Genomic DNA, 17,161 nt, shown 5'->3' on the forward strand with positions numbered 1-17,161 from the left:
GATAATTCATTGTGGTTTTGAACTGCTATTAACTAATACTTAGTAATGTTGAGCATTTTTATCACTTGCCTGTTACTCATCTGTATGTTTTCTTTGGAAGAATATTAACTCAGGTACTCTGCTCTTTTTTTGATTGGGTTTTTGTTTTTCACATTGAGTTGTGTAACCTAAATCCATGTTACATCTATTAACTTACATCTATTATCCCTTGGTCACTTGCATTATTTGCAAATATGTTCTCCAATTACACAGGCAGTGTTTTCATTTCATTCAAAGTATCCTTAGCTGTGCAGAAACGTTCAAGTTTACTTATGTCTCACTTGTTTATTTTTGCTTTTATTTCTTTGCCTTAGGAGAGTGATACAAGTAATTATTCCTATGATATATATCCAATAGTGTATCACCTATATACCCTTCTAGCAGTTTTAGAGTATCAGGTCTTACATTTAGGTCCTTAATACACTTGGACTTTATTTTTGTATATGATGTCAGGGAATGCTCTCATTTCACTGTTTTACAAATAGATGTATAGATTTCCCAACACCATCCATTGACAAGACTGTCTTTTTCCATTGTGTACTCTTGCCTCTTTTATCATTGATTCATTGCTCATAGGTGTGTGGAATTATTTCTAGGCTCTCTATCTGATTTTATTGATTATATATCTGGGCCAATGCCATGCTGTTTTTATTACTGTAGCTTCGTAGTATAGTAAAGAATCCGGGAGGTTTATACCCCATATTTGTTGTTTTTTCTCAGTATCATTTTGACAATTTTTAATGGTTTCATGTAGAACTTAGTTATTTATTTTCAAGTTATGTGGGAAATAGTACAGCTTCATAACAGGATTTGCACTAAATCTGTATGTTTCTTTGTGTAGTTCGGCCATGTTAACAATATTAACTCCTTCAAAACAAGACCACAAGACATCTTTCAATTTTTTGAATCATTTTTAATTTCTTTGTCAATGTTATTTTATTTTCATTTTTTAGACCTTTCATATATGTGGTTACATTTATTCCAAGATATTCGGGGGAATGGGATTTTAAATAGTATTGCTTTCAATGTCCATTTTAGAGTATCTCATGATTAACGTGTGGAAATGCAAGAGACAACTTTACATTAATCTTGCACTCTGCTCCCTTTTTGAAATTATTTATTGTTGATATTAGTCTGTGTGGAGCCATTAGGACTCTATGTAGATTGTTATGACATCAGTACTGGTGCCAATTTTGCCTCTTTCTTTCAATTTTGCATTTCTTTTTCTTCTTTTTCTTCCTTTTTCCTTTCTTCTTTTATTATGAACAGAAGTGCTGAGAGTGGGAATCCTTATCTTGTTCCCAAATTTACCCAGAAGTCTTTCAGCATTTCCCCTATTATAAATTGTTATAAATGGCCTTTAGTATGTTGAGAGATGTTCCCATTATACTCTATTTCAGGAGAGTTTTGATCTAATGATTTTTCTGTGTGTATTGACATGCTCATGTGAATTTTGTCCTTCCTTTTTTAAATATGTGTCATGCTGATTAACTTGTGTATGTTGAACCATTCCTATGACCCTGGAAGTAATCCAACTGATCATCAATTATAATCTTTCTATGAATTGCTGGATTAATTTGTTGATGTTCTGTTGGGGTTTTTTAATGTATATTCATCAAGGATATTGGCTTTACAATTTCATTTCTTTTTTTGGTAGTGTCTTTGACTGGTTTTGTTATCATGGTATTTGTGGCCTCATAGAATAACTTTGGGAATTTTCCTTCCTAATACATTTTTTGAAATAGATGAGAGGAAATAGGTTTTAGTGAAGGCTTCCAGGCATTTTGTTCAAGGGGTGTTTTTAAGATTATAAATATTATTTAAATTATAGTGATTTCTCTTTTCAAGTTTTCAGTTTTCTTTTTATTCAGGGTTGCCCGGCTGTATGTTTCAAGAAATTTGTCCATTGCTTTAAGGTCTGCCAGTTGGTTGTCATGTAACTGCTCAGAGTGCTTACATAATCTTTGTTTGCATTTCTGTACAATCAGAAACTATTTCTAATATTTCATTTCTTATTTTGTATGGGTTGACCCTGTTTTTCTTGATAAGCCTGGCTAAATGCTTATCAATTTGTTAATATTTTTAAGAAAAATAAGCTTTTGATTTTATGAATTTTAATTTAATTTTTAATTTTTATTTTATTTAGTTTCAACCTAATCATTAAAGATTTATAATTCTACTGCTTTTGCATATTGTTTGCTCTTATTTCAAGTTATTTTGGGTGATAAGCTTTATCCTTTGTGTGAGGTTTTTCTTTTTCCTTGTAGAAGGCCTCAATTGTTGTAAACTTCCCTCTTATATTTCCCTTTACTGCATCCCATACATTTGATGAAGCTGTGTTTTCATTGTAATTTGTCTCCATGTATGATTTTATTACCTCTTTGATTTCATCACTGACCTCGTTTTATTTTATTTTTTAAAGGATGAGGTTTAATCTCATGTTTGTGCATTTCCTGTTCTTCTTTCTAGAGCTGATGCATAGTTTCATAATTTTGTGTATGGAAAAATACTTGCTGTAATCTGTATTTGCTTAAAGTTCCTGAGGCTCATTTCATGACATAATATGTGGTTAATTCCTTAGATAAAATCCTGTGCACACTTGAGAAGTTTATGTATTCTCCTTTTCTGATGCAGTGTCCAAAGTCTCAGTTAGATTCAAATGATTTAATATGTCATTAAAACCTCTGTTTCCTTACAGATATTCTTTTGAGATGATATGGCCATCAGAATAGTGAGGTGTTCAACTCATCTACTATTATTGTTTTATAATGAATTAATTCCTTCATGTCTACTAATATTTCTTTTTATAATTAGGATGTACGTTTTTGGGTGCATATATAATTTAATGAGTGTAATACTCAATTTTTATATTGAGCTCTTCTTCTTTACATAATCTCATATTTAGCTTTCATTGTGGCCCTTATTTTAAAACGTATTTTGTATGAGTTGAGCATTGCAAACTGCACTTTCTTGTCATTTCCATGAAACATCTTTTCCATCTATTTACTGGTTGTGCTTATCTTCCACCATAAAGTGAGACTTTTTGTGGGGGAAACAAAGATGTTGGAGCAGAAGGATGCTCGTAGTTCACCCTTTCCCACAAATGTACCAAGACTCATATCCACAGACCTACTCAGCTAACCAGAGAAACTGCAGAACTCTGATAGTACATTGTCCTCTTCAAAAGATAACCATGCAAATAATCTGGTAAAAGAAAATGAAGAAAGAAAGACTAAAAGGCAAAACAGATTGGGGCAGGTCCCACAGGGAGGGAGCAGCAAAGAAGGCCTTGTGCTCATTCACTGCGTCTCCCCTCTACAACTGCGAGTTTGGCAGGATGGTGGGGGAGCCTTCAATAATTGGAACCCTATAGAGTGTAAGTTGAGTGACAGTACTAAGCTAAACAGGCACAGAGGATCCCTGTGACACCCAGCCCAAGAGGCATCCTGGCAGCTAGGGGCAGGGCCATGCTGCCCGAACTGGTTGGAAGATGAGGACGGTTGCACTGAGGCAGCCCAGGGGAATGGAGCAGGCTGTGTGCCGTTGCTGTGGGTGCACAGGGCAAAACAACCTGGGCCCTCCATTAAACAACAGGGCAGACTAGCCCTGGAGGGGAAAGGAATATTCCGAATCTCTGAAAATCCACAAAAGTATCTAGGACAAGAGAGCTGGGACTCAGACACAGCTACCATAGCCTCTGGTGCTTTGCACCCTGGCAGCAGTGAGAGCAAAACCTGCATTCACTCCTAAGGACTTAGCAGCGTCAAGAGCCAGATGGGGACTTGTCTACAGCCTGAGGCTGATAAGATCTTTCTGTCCTTTTTTCTCAGAGAACTTGCTCTGCCAAGGCAAACAAGGATCTGGGTTTTGGCCCAGACCAGTGACACGGCACATAGAATTGGAGAGACCAGCACCCTAAGGGGGCTGATGGCCTGCCAAATTTTGGGCTGGAACGCAGCCCCTGACCATGTGGCTGGGAGAGGGCTTGATGCCCACTTGTGCTTGGTTAGTCTGAAACATGTGACTGAGGCATCAGTCAGGGCAGTGACAAGACAGCCCACAGTAAAGAGAGCTGCTCCAGAACCAGTGTTGGGAGTAGGAGTGATCTGCTTGCCGACAGGCCCTGGGAGCTGCACAAATGAGGGCTCCAATAGAGGGCCTCTGGAAAAAGCAAGCTGAGATTCCAAAACAGGATGAATACAGGAAGAGTTCACATTAAAAGTACACAGTCTCCAGGACAAACTGACCACCACTTTGTTTTAATCTGTTTTTACCTGTTTCATTTTCTATTAGCCTCTTAATTTTTACTTCTTAGGGAATTATATATACCCCGTTTTAAATTGAATTGAAATTTTTTAAAAATATTTTTATCATTATTATTTTTCAAATCTCTGCTTCAACTTGATCTTCTATTATATATTATACAATGTCTTCAAACAATTATTTCCACTTCTTAAAAATTCTTTGTCTCACTCTCTCTTTTTTCTCTATTTAAGTTTTAATACTACAAAGGAATTAGGTAGATAAACTCCTTTAGGACCACAGTAGATAACTGATACTCCATAAACCACAGTGCCAGAGAGGTAGGAGCAAGATGAAGAAGCAGACAAACCATTCCCAATTAAAAGAATAAGAGAAACCCCCTGAAAGAATGATCAGTGAAATAGATATCAATTGCATATTAGATCCAGATTTCAAAAGAGGAGTGATCAAATTACTGAAGGAAATAAAAGATACTGTTCAGAGATATAAAATATATTAAAAATGATATGGAAGCTCTAAAGAAGAACCGAGTAGAATAGGTAAACCCATTGACTGAGATGAGGAATGATCTAAAGTGGTCACAAAGCTGACTAGATAAGGCAGAGTATGAATTAGTGACCTAGAAGACAGGACAATAGAAAGCAACCAATCAGAAGAGCTACAAGAGAAACAACGGGAAACAAATGGAAAAAGCATAAGAGACCTATGGGATAATAGAAAACATGCCAAAATTGGCATGATAAAATTCCAAGAAGGGGAGGAAATATCAAAGGTGATTGCAAAGGTGTTTGGAGAAATCATGACTGAGAACTTCCAAACTTAAAGAAGGAATCAGATATCTAATTACAGGAAGCTCAGAATGTCCCAACAGGAAGAATTCAAATAAACCCACACCAAGACATATAATTAAGATGGCCAGAGTCAAAGATAAAGAAATGATCCTAAAGGCAGCAAGAGAATAGCAAAGAGTGAGTTACAAGTGAATCCCCATGAGGCTCACAGCTGATTTCACAACACAAATACTACAGAACAGAAGGGAGTGGAAAGATATATTCAAAGTCCTGAATGAAATAAATGATATACGCTAGGATACTTTAAACAGAAAGGCTATCCTCTACAGTTTAAGGAGACATAAAAAATTTCACAGACAAGAAAAAACTACAAGAGTTTAGCAACAGTAGACCCATGCTAAAAGAAATATTGAAAAGTCTACTCTAAAAAGAAAAGCAGTAGGATGCTACAGAATAGTGAATCTCACAGCTGGAAAGGTGATAACTCATGAACTAGAAATAAAATAAACACAAAATTTGAAAACAAGACATACAATACATTGAGAGTGGGAAATGGAGGCAGGAAAATAGGAAATTTTTTGGGAGGGTCTTTCTTTTTAAAGTATTTTGTTCTCAGTAGGATGGTTTTGAGATCATGTTACTATCAGTTTAATATAATCAGTTGTACTAATAGTCTAATTGACTTATTTTAAAGGGTAAAAACAAGACAAAAACATATTCAGGGAGTCACTAAATCTAAATAAATTTCATGATAATACAAAGGAAAATGACCAAACCAAAAAAGGAAGATGAAATGAACAAAGAGGGGATAGCAAATCAACTGCAAAGATAAGGTCAAAATGGCAATAAACACAAACATATCATCGATTATTGTAAATGTTAATGGACTAAATGCTCCAGTCAATGTCATTTAGTGGCAGGCTGGATAATAAAGCAAGAAACTTCAACATGCTGCATACAAGAGACCCTCTTCAGCGGGAAGGAAACATATAGATTGAGAGTGAAAGGTTGGAAAAGGGTATTCCATACAAATGGAAAAGCCAAAAAATCAGGTGTTGCAGAACTGACTTCATAGAAAATAGTCTTTAAACCAAAGGCCATAAAGAAAGATAAGGAAGGACATTTTATAATGATTGAATGAGTGATAAAAGACCAGGATAGCACAAACGTTAGTACATATGCACCAAATAGAGGACTACCTAAGTACATGAAATTATTACTAACAGATAAAAAAGGGGATAGTGATGGGAATGTAATCATAGTTGGAGATTTCAACACTGCATTAACAACACTGGAAAATCATCGAGATAGAAAATAAATTAGACAACAGAGAATTTAAATAATACAATAGAAATATTACACTTGGTGGATATTTTCAGAGCATTGCACCCCCCAAAAAATAGCACATACATTCTTTTCAACTGCACATGAGACATTTTCCAGGATTCATGAAATACTTGGGCCCAAAAGAAACCTCAGCAACATTAAGAAGATAGGAATTACCTCAAGCGTCTTTATTGAACACAATGCCATCAAGCTAGAAATCATCAACAGAGAAACAAAGGAGAACAAATGGAAAACATGGGGATTAAACAATATGTTATTAAAAAACCTATGGGTCAAAGAAGAAATCAAAGCTGAAATGAAAATGTACCTTGAGACAAAAAATGAAAGCCAAACCACACAAAATTTATGGGACACAGTAAAAGCAGGGTTGAGAGGGGAGTTTATAGTGATACAGGCCTTCCTCAAAAAAGAACAATCACAAATATACAATTTAACCCATCAGTAGAATGAACTAGAAAAAGAAGAACAAAAAACCCCAAAAGGCAGCAGAAGGAAGGAAATTATAAATATTGGGGAGGATATAAGTAAAATAGAGTTTAAAAAGACCATAGGAAAAAAAATCAACCAATCAAACGCTGATGTTTTGAAAAAGTAAGTAAAATAGTATACCTCTGGACAAACTCAAAAGGAAGAAAAGTGAGAGAGCACAAATTAGCAAAATAAGATATGAGAATGGAGAATATGCAACTAATAAAATAGAAATGCAGAATATCATACGAGAATATTATGAAAAGTATATTGAACCAAACTGGATAACCTAGAGGAGATGGACAAGTTACTGGAAACATACTGTCCACCAAGACTGAATCAAGAAGAAACTGACCCCTTGAACATACAGAGCACTAGAAATGAAATCAAAATAGCAATATAAAACCTCCCTACAAATAACAGTCCAGGACCGGAAGGCTTTAATACGGAATTCTACCAAACATGCAAAGAAGAACTCATACCAGTCCTTCTCAAACTCTTCCAGAAGACTAAAAAGGAAGGAACACTCCCAAAGTCATTCAATGAAACCCCATTTACCCTGAAACCACAACCAGGCATAGACAATACCTAACAAGACAATTATAAGCCAATATCCCTGATGAACACATATGCCAATATCTTCACAAAAATAGTAGCGAATAGAATCCAAAAGTAGAGAAAAAAGATTATATTCATGACCAAGTGAGTATCATGATAGGGACACAGGGGTGGTTCAACATATGCAAATCAATCAATGTAATACAGCACATCAACATGAGAAAGGACCAAAATCGCATGATCATCTCAATAGATGCAGGAAAAGCATTTCATAAAATTCAGCACCCACTTATGATAAAAACTCTCACCAAATTGGGCATAGAGGCTACATATCCCAGCATCATAAAAGCTATAGATTGCAAACCTACAGCCAGCTTAGTACTCAAAGGTGAGAAAGACAAAATCTTCCCACTAAAATCTGGGACAAGACAAGGATGCACACTATCACCACTCCTACTCAACATAGTCTTGGAAGTCCAGGCCACAGCAATCAAGAGAAAGAAGTAAAAGGGATGCAAATTGGAAATGAAGAGGTAAAAGTCTCACTATATGCAGATAATATGTTACTATATAGAGAAAACCCTACAAGATCCAGACAAAAACTACTAGAGCTGATTGAAGAATTCAGCAATGAAGCAGGTTAAAAGATTAAGGTTCAAAAATCAGTGGCATTTTTTAACACTAACGATTCAGATAATACTAAAGAGTTACAGTCCACATGGCAGCCCTGTATTGGTAGGAAAAGATACATAAAGCCAATGCAACAGAATAGAGAGCCCAGAAATAAACCCAAAAACTTTTGGTCAATTAATCTTAGACAAAGGAGGCAAGAAAATACAATGGAAGAGAGACAGTCACTTCAGCAACTGGTGTTGGGAAAACTGGACAGCAGCATGTAAATCAATGAAACTAGAACACTCCCAATGAAGCTAGAACACCATACACAAAAATAAACTCAGAATAGATCAAAGACTTATACATAAAAGAAGATACAATAAACTTCCAAGTGGAAAATATAGGCAAAACAGTATCTGATATATGTCTTGTAAATTTTTTTGTAGAAAAAATAAAAGCAAGAATAAACAAATGAGACTTAATGAAACATACAACCTTCTGCACAGTAAAGAAACCAGAAGTAAAACAAAAATACAACCTGCGGAATGGGAAAGTATCTGAATATGAAACTGACAAAGGCTTGAGCTCCAGAGTATATGAGCAATGCATCCAACTGAATAAGAAAAAATAGATCACCTAATGCAAAAATTGGCAGAAGACCTAAAGAAGAATTTCTCCATTTCTCCAAGGAAGACATACAAATGATCAAAAGGCACATCAGAAAATGCTCAATATCACTGATTATCACAGAAATACAAATCAAAACTACAATGAGGAGTCACCTCACACAAGTCAGAATGGCCATTATTCAAAAATCCACAAATGACAAATGCTGGAGAGGCTGTGGAGAAAAGGGAACCGTCTTCACTGTTGGTGGTAATGCAGTTTGGTGCAGCTACTGTGGAAAACAGGATGAAAATTCCTCAAAAGCCTAGGAATAGACTTACCTCATGACCCAGGAATCCCGCTCATGGCCATAAATAATGAAGGAACCCTACTTCTGGATGACACCTGCACCCCAATATTTATATCCAGCAATATTTACAATAGCCAAGACATGGAAACAGCCTAAATATCCATCGACAGTTGACTGGATAAAGAAGAGTTGGTATATTTATACAATGGAATACAGGTAAGCCATATAAAGAGAAAACATAATGCCATTTTCAGCAACACGGATGGTCCAGGAGAAAATCAGTCTAAGTGAAGTAAGCCAGAAAGAGAAAGAAAAATACCATATAAGATGGCTCATCAGTGGAATCTAAAAACAAAACAAAATAAAACAATAAAAGCACAAATACAAAACAGAAATAGACTCGCAGACATAGAATACAAGGTTTTATTAGCCAAGGGGGCGATGGGTGGGAAGAGATAGACTGGTAGATTTAAATTGTAGTATAGATAAACAGGATTGCACTGTATAGCACAGAGAAATATATAAAAGTTCTTAAGGAAGCCCACAGTGGAAAAAATGGGACAACAAATGTATATTTACTCAATGTAACAGCAAAATGTGCTCTAAGCTGGCATTGGAGACAACTTTGTAAAATGACTGTAAATCAATAAATAAAACTTAAAAAAAATTAAAAGCATGATCCTAAATATTAGAAGTGAAATATACATTAGAGAGGAAAAGAAAACTCTCAAAAAGAGCAGAAAAACCATAGATTTTTTTTGTTTTCTTTTTAAAATAAGCAAAATCAAAAAAAATTATAGCCAGGTGCATCATGAAGAAACGAGAGATGGTGCAAAGAAGTAAAGTAAGGAATAAAATAAGAGAAATTACAATAGTTACCTCAGATATACAAAAAAGGGATCATTTATTCAACACTTACATTCGAATAAAGTGGACAACTTAGAAGAAACAGACAAATGTCTAGAAAGAGACAGAGATAAGGAGAAACAAATAATTTGAACAAACTGTTTACTAGAAGAAAAATCTGCATTTTAAAAATTCGTTAAATAGAAGTGCAGATTTAAACAAATCATGTGGAGAACTGTACAAAAATACAAAGCAGAACTTATACTCTTCAAATTATTCAAAAATATTGAAGATGTGGGAAACTCCCAAATTAATTCTATGAAGAATTCATCACCCTGAGAGCAAAGCCAACAAACAAACCACAGGCAAAGGGAACTTCAAGCCAATAAATTTGATAGATTTAGATGCAAAAATTCTACAAAATATTATTAGCAAACTAAATCCAGCAATACCAAAAATGAATCATACACCATGATCAACTTGGATTCATTGCAGGGTCACAAGAGAAGTTCAACTTACACAAATCCATCAGTTTGATACACCATATTAACAAAAGGAAAAGAGAAAAAGACGAGGTCGTCCCAATAAATCCATAAAAAGTATTTCACAAAATTCAACATTTATTCATTGAAGCAGCAACAACAGCAATAACAGCAACAACAACAACAGCAACAACAACAGAAACCTCTTACCAAAGTAAGATTCAGGAAATATATCTCAACATAACTAAAGTCATTACTTACAAACCCACAGACAAAATAATATGCAAAAATGAATAACTGAAAGACAATTTAAGGAATAAGACAAGGATGCTCAATCTCAAAATTTCTGTTAAACACAGTATGGTAAGTCCTAGCAACAGCAATCGGACAAGAAAAAAATGTATTCAAGTTGGACTTAATGAAGTAAAATTGCTATTTTTTAGATGACATGATAATATATATAGAGATCCCTAAGGATTCTCCACACCAGAACAACTAAAACTAATAAAGACATTTAGAAAACTAGCATGATTCATGATTAATATACAAAAACTGTCACATTTCTATAAACTAACAATGAAATATTCCATAATTTAAAAAAAAATCCAGATGAAATCAGATCAAAAAAAGAAAAACCTATGGAAAATCCAAGATACTAAAATCTATAGGACACTGAAAAAGAAATATGAAGATAATGGAAAGAAATCTCAAGGTCTTAGTTTAGAGGAATTATTACTGTTAAAATATACATAATACAAAACATGTCTATAGATATAAATTGATTCATATCAAACAACATGATATTTTCACATAACTGAAAACATTCCTATGAATCGGATGGAACTGCAAAAGAACCAGAACTGCTAAAGAAACAATGAGGAAAAAGAACAGAGTTGGAAGCATAACCGATAACCCTCCCACATCTCAGACTATATTACAAGATTACAGTAATCAAAACAGCACAATACTGGAAAATAAACAAACATCAATATCACTGGAACAGAACACAGAGGCAGAAATAAAACATCTCAACAATGGTCAACTAAACTCTGACAAAGGAAACAAATATATGCAATGCCTTAAAGACAGTCTTCAGCAAGTGATGTTGAGAAAGCTAGACAGCTACCTGTAAATCAATGAAATTAGAACAATCCCTCTCAATGTACAAGAATAAATTGAAAATGTTTTAAATATCTGAATCTAATACATGACACAATATAACTTCTGGAATCTAACATAAGCAAAACAAAAAAAAATTGTAGCAAAATTTTCATATATCACACTCCCAAGCTGAAAACAATAAAAGTAAAATAAACAAATAGGTCCTAAATAAACTTAAAAATTTCAACACAGCAAAATAAACAAAATGAAAAGATGAACTTCCAAATGGGAGAAAACATTAGGAAACAAAGCAATCAACAAGAGGCTAATTTCTAAAATGAAAAAATCATTCATACAACACCATTTCAAAAATCTACAAAAAACTCAGCCAGAATATGAGCAGAAGACAATTCTCTAAAAAAGACACACAGATGACAAACAGGAACATAAAAAAGTGCTCACTTTGCTAATCATTATACAAAGGCAAGACAAAAATAAAATAATATTTTACTTCACACTAGTGAGAAGGGCTGTCATCCAAATGCTTACAAATAATAAAGACTGGGGAGATTGTGGAGAAAAAGGGACTCTCCAACGCTGTTGGTGGGAATCAAAATTGGTGAAACCACTTTGGAAACAGTATGTAAATTCCTTTAAATAATAAAAATAGACCTATCATATGACACAGCAATCCCACTCCTGGGCATAAGAAACGTAAATCCTGAAAACAAAGAATCCTACGGTAAAACATAACAAGTACACTCTGATTTGGACTTAATTTGATTCTACATATGTCTCCTCTGGCAAGGGAACCAGAAGTAAAACTAACAAAATATGATTGTGTCACACTGAACAGATTTACACTGCAGAAGTAATGATCAATAAAATGAACAGTCAACAAACACAACGGGAGAATATGTTTGCAAGTGATAATTTCTAATCAAGTGTTAATATCCAAAATATATGGCAAAGTCTTACCCCAAAACAAGAACAAAAAATAGCAAACAATCCAATTAAAAAAGATGTCCATAGGAACTGAATAGAAAGATCTGAATCAATTTTCTTCAGAACACATACAGTTGGCTATAAAATACATGAAAACGTGTTCAGAGTTATAAATTATTAGCAATGTCATAAACCAAAAATGAGACAAGACCTCACACTTGTCAGAAGATTCTCATCAAAAAGAAAAGTAATAAATGTTGGTGAGATTGTGGAGAAAAAGTAACACCGTGGACACTGTTGATAAGAATGCAAAGTATTGATTCCATTGCATACAAACATCAAATTTTCTTCATCCATTTTTCTGTCAAGGGATGTTGGATTTTTAGGCTCCTGTCTGAAGACTCTAGAGAATGAGCCCATGGGCTGAACTGATAAACAAGCTGTGAGGAATGTCACATATCGAGGCTGGATAAGAAATGCCCTACTCAATGTATCCAGTATGGATGGCTGGATAGCCTATGCTGGGTAAGATCCTCAGAGGAGGACAACCTAAGACAGGCACAGGTGGCTGGATAAGAGATGGCCTGCTTAATGAAGTTCTGTGATGAATTTTAAAACAATCCTTGATCATTTAACATCCTGTGCTTACTGCAGGAGCATGGGAACATAAATACTTAAGATTATTAACATTGTTATAACTTAGATTATATGTGAGGCATTGTGCAAGTCCTATATAAACCCTTCTTCTAAGAATCAAAAAACGGAGAACTGCTTCGTTTCTCTCCACATATTGTGCGTAAATGATATCGTGCCACTGACAGGGTTAATTTATTGGTTGGGAGTATCTTAAAAGTATGTTGCATTATATACAATGCTATTTCTGAACCTATTGAAATGATTATGTGAGTTCTTTTACTCATTCTATTAGTGTGGCATGTCACCTTTATTGATTTGAATAGTTTGACGTATCCTTAAACCCAGGGATAAATCTCTTTACTCATGTATGTTTATGATACATTAAATGTGTTGTTGGATTCATTTTGCTTGTGTTTTGTTGAGAATTTTGGTACATATGTACATCAGGGATAATATTCTATATTTTGCATGTAATGTCCTTTCTAGCCTGTTAAGCAAATAAAGCTCGCATCATGAACATGTTTGGAATCTTTCACACTCTTCAAATTCTTGGAAGATTTGGGGAAGAATTGGTGAAAATTGTTTTCAACTGTATGACAGAATTCACCAGTAATGTTGTCCTGTAAATTTTTTCTGGTTTTGGAAGATTGATTTTTGACTTACTCAAACACACTTTTGCCCTATTATCTTTCCAATTTCTTCTTGATTCAATATTGGAAGACATATGTTTCTGGGAATTGGTCTTTTGTTCTAGGTCATTCAAATCGTTGGCTAGTGGTAATTTCTTATGATGCTTTGCATCTCTACAACATCAGTGGTAATATCTTCTGTTTTATTTCTAATTATATTTGAGTCTTTATTTTCTTAGCCAACCTAAACATTTGCCCAATTTTTGTTTAAAAAAACATACTTATGTATTTTTTTTATCTTTTAAATTTTTTCTCTGGTTATTTGCCTTACTCACATTCATTCAATTTTCTTCTTTATTGTTTCTGTTTTCTCCTTGATCCTTGATGTGTAAAGTTAAGTAGTGTGAATATTTGTATTTCATTTATTTTTAAATATTTTTATTTTGTTATTATTTATTTATATAATTAATTTACCTATGTACATATTTATTCATTTATTTATCAATGAAGTACTGCCATTTACAATGTGTCAATCTGTGGTGTATAGAACAGTGTCCTCTTACATGCATATATATTTGTGCCTATTAAACATTACTTCACAATATTTGACTTACTGCCCTGTGTCATACAAGAGAAATTTTGAAAAAAATCTATTTTTATATATAGTGAAAATAATTTATGAATCTACAGCTCCCAAATATATCATCTCAGAGCCCCTTTCCGCAGTATTCATAAAATTGTTTAGTAGATCTCTGACTGTGTTTCAATTTTGTAGATGAAATCACAGTGTCCTCATCCAAATTTTTTTGAAGATTCCACATATATCATACCATGTATTAATTTTCTTTCTCTTTCTGGCTTACTTCAATTCGAATGACAACTTTTGGGGACATCCATTTTGCTGCAAATGTCATTGTTTTATCATTTTTTATTGCAGAATATTATTCCATTGTGTAAATACAGCATAATTTCTGAATACTGTCATATGTTGTTGGACAATTAGGTTGCTTCCATGTCATGGCTGTTGTATATAGCACTGCTAAGAACATTGGGTTGCAAGTGTCTTGTTGAATTATGGTTCCCTTTGATGTATACCCAGAAGTGGGATTGCTGGATCGTATGTTAAGTCTATTTTTATTCTTTTGAGGAATCCCCATCCTGGTTTCCACAATGATTGCACCAAACTACATTCCTTCCAGCAGTGTAGGAGGGTCCCCTTTCTCCACAGGAATGCCAGCATTTAATATTTGTGGAATTTTGAATAATGGCCATTGTGACTATTGTGAGGTGATACTTCATTACAGTTTTGAATTGCCTTTCTCTGATAATGATATGGAGCAATATTATTTTTCACATATTTATGTGGCATTTGTATGTCTCTATTGGAGAATTGCTTGTTTAGGGCTTCTGCCCAGATTGGGTTTCTTTTTTTTATTATTATTATTATTACGTTGTATGACGTTTTTATATTTTGGATAATAAGACTGTCATTTGCATGAATTCTAAATATTTTCTTTAATATATTAGCTTGTCATTTGGCATTGTTTATGGTTCCCTTTGCTGTGCAAAAGCTTATGTTTTATTAGGTCCCATTTATTAATTTTGCTCTTACATCCATTACCTGGGTAGGCTGTTCTAGGAGATCATTGCTGAGATTTATATCAGAGTGTTTTGCATATGTTTTCTTCTAGGAGATATACTGTGCCTTGCCTTACATTTAAATCTTCAACCCATTTTGAGTTTATTCTTGTGTATGGAGTGAAGGATTGTTCTAACTCATTGCTCTGATGCTGCTATCCAATTTTTCCAACATTTGGTGAAGAGATGTTATTTTCTCTGTCATATTCCTGGCTACTCTGTCAAAGATTAATAGAACATAGGCCTGTAGATTTATTCCTATACCCTCTATTCTGTTCCATTGGTCCATATGCCTGTTTCTGTACGAATATCATGTCACTTTGATTATTGTAGCTCTGCAGTAGTGTATGGAGAAATGGTGGTTTATTTCTCCAGCCTCTTTCTTTTTCCTTAATATTTCTTTGGAAATTATGGATGTTTTATGACTCTATGTAAATCTTAGGATCATTTGTTTCAGTCCCAAAAAGAAAAGTTTTGCATAATTTGATAGGAAATCACATTAAGCCTGGGGATTGCCTTGGGCTGTATGACCATTTTAACCATTTTTTTCTTCCATTACGAGACCATTGGGTATCTTTTCAAACTTCAAATATATCTTGAATTCCTCAATCAATGTTTTCTAGTTCTTCATGTATAATTCATTCACCTCCTTGGTCAGATTTATTTGTAAGCATTTTATAGTTTTGGGTGCAGTTATAAAAACGGTTGTCTCTATATTTTATTTTCCTTTTGATTCAATGGTAGTGTAAAGAAATGCAATTGGTATTTGTACATTAATCTGGGTACCTTGCCCACTTCCTTTTCTAGCCTAAGTATTTTTTGTGAAGCTTTTACAGTTTTCTCTATATAGTGTCATTTCTGCATATCATGACAATTTTAACTTTTCTTTTCCAGTCTCAATACTTTTATTATTTTCCCCGCCTGATCGTTGTGGATAGGAATTCCAAGACTATATTGAATTGAAATTGTGACAATGGGCAACCTTGTCTTGTCTCAGGTTTTTGTGGGAAGGCTTTCCATTTTTCACCATTGAGTATTTTGCTGGCTATATGTTTGTCATAAATAGCTTTCATTATGTTAGGATATTTTCCCTCTATGCCCACTGTGATAAGAACTTTTATTGCAAATAGGTGTTAATTTGTATCAAATGCTTTCTCTGCATCTACTGAGATGATCTGTGGTTTTTTGTCCTCTCTGTTATTGATATGGTGTATCACAATTGATTGATTGATTTGCATAAGTGAAACCATCCTTGTGTTCCTGGGATGAGCCTTACTTGACCATGGTGTATGATCTTTTTTTACATGCTATTGGATTCTGTTTGTTAATACTTTCTTAAGGATATTTACATCAATGTTTATCAATGATATTGGCCTATAGTTTTCTCTTGCGGTAGGGCCTTTGTCTGGTTTTCGTATCAGGTTGATGTTGGCCTACCATGTGAGTTTGTGTGTACTCTCTCCATATCAATATTTTGGAAGAGTTTGAAGAGGACTGGTATGGATTTTTCTTTGTATGTTTGGTCAAATTCCCCAGTGAAGCAATTTGGGTCTGAATTTTTTTTAGCAGATATTTTTTATTTTACTGATAATTCTATTCCATTTCTGGTGATCTGTCTGTTCAAATGGTTAAATTCTCATTGATGCAATATTGGTGGGCTGAATGTTTCCAAAATCTTCTCCTTTTCTTCCTGGTTATCCAGTTTGTTTCCATACAGTTGCTCATGTTATTCCCTTATGGTATATTGTAAATTTGTTGTACTCTTTGTAGTTTCTCCATTTTCATTTTTATATTATTTGTGTTCTCTCTCTTTTCTTGTTGGTGAGCCTGTCCAGAGTTTTGTCAATTATGTTTACTATTTCAAAAAAGATTTTGTTTGTTTTTTTC

The sequence above is a fragment of the Vicugna pacos genome, unplaced genomic scaffold, assembly GCF_048564905.1.
Source record: "Vicugna pacos unplaced genomic scaffold, VicPac4 scaffold_14, whole genome shotgun sequence".
Lineage (NCBI taxonomy): Eukaryota > Metazoa > Chordata > Mammalia > Artiodactyla > Camelidae > Vicugna > Vicugna pacos.